This window comes from Dreissena polymorpha, chromosome 6 (assembly GCF_020536995.1).
Source record: "Dreissena polymorpha isolate Duluth1 chromosome 6, UMN_Dpol_1.0, whole genome shotgun sequence".
NCBI lineage: Eukaryota > Metazoa > Mollusca > Bivalvia > Myida > Dreissenidae > Dreissena > Dreissena polymorpha.
In genome coordinates, this window is record NC_068360.1 from 15,843,996 (window position 1) to 15,845,177 (window position 1,182).

Here is a 1,182-nt window from a genome sequence, read left to right on the forward strand (position 1 = left end):
CATTCATTCATTCATCGTTTCATCCGTCCGTCCGTCCGTCCGTCCATCCGTTTGTTTGTTCGTTTGTGCGTTCGTGCGTTTGTTTATTGTTTGTTGGTTGATTGGTCCGTTCTTTGGTTCGTTCCTCGGTTCGTTCGTTTGTTTGATCGTTTGTTTGTTCTTTTGTTATTTCGTTCTTTTTTGGTTTGTTCTTTGGTTAATTCTTTTTTTCGATCATTCATTCGTTCGTTCGTTCATTCATTTATTCATTCATTTATTATATGTGTTTTATGCTTTTTTTTGTTTGTTTTTTGTTTGTATTTAATTATTTATTCGTTCATTCATTCATTAATCTTTCCATCCCTTCGTCCGTCCGTCTGTTTTTTCGTTACTTTGTGCGTTCGTGCGTTTGTTCATTGGTTCGTTCGTTCGTTCATTCTTCCATCCATCCATTGATCCATCGATCGATCGAACCATCCCTTCCTTCCTTCCTTCCTCCCTCCCTCCCTCCCTCCCTCCCGCCCTGCCTCCCTTCCATCCATCCATCCAGCCAGCCAGCCATTTATTCATTCATTCATTTTTTTGTATGTATTTAATAATTTATTTTCTTATTTTGTGTTCAATTTTTTAGCTTTCTTTAGTTAATTAAATGCACATATTGCAAATTTATCGCCTATACATAGTATGTGTTTGAGATAGCAAAGACATGGTACATGTATTTGAGAAGTACAACACAAAATGATGTATACAAATAGTGGGTTAAACAAAAAAAAGAAAAAAGGCATGTCAAAATCATTCAATTACCTTTAGAATATTCTAGTTGATAATGATAACAATACAATAACATTTTCAAATTTTGAAAATCATACTAAGAAGTGTTCTTCTTCATTACAAATAGTCACTATAATATAAAATAATCGCACAAGTTGATCACTTTTACTCTATCCAATACAGTCATTCGATCACCTTAATATTTTAAGCAGTAGGCAAAAGGAAATAATAATCATAGTTAATACGATTCCCTTATTATTGTATCTGTTTTAATAGACAAACAAAAATGATGGCGTTAACAGCATATATTTTATACTACGTTACATTTGACCTTAGTTTGAGGGCAAAATAAACATATTCTGATTGGTTATTTAGTTCGTTTGTTGATTTTGATGACATTATAATTTCGAATTTGTTCAATGTTGGTCAATG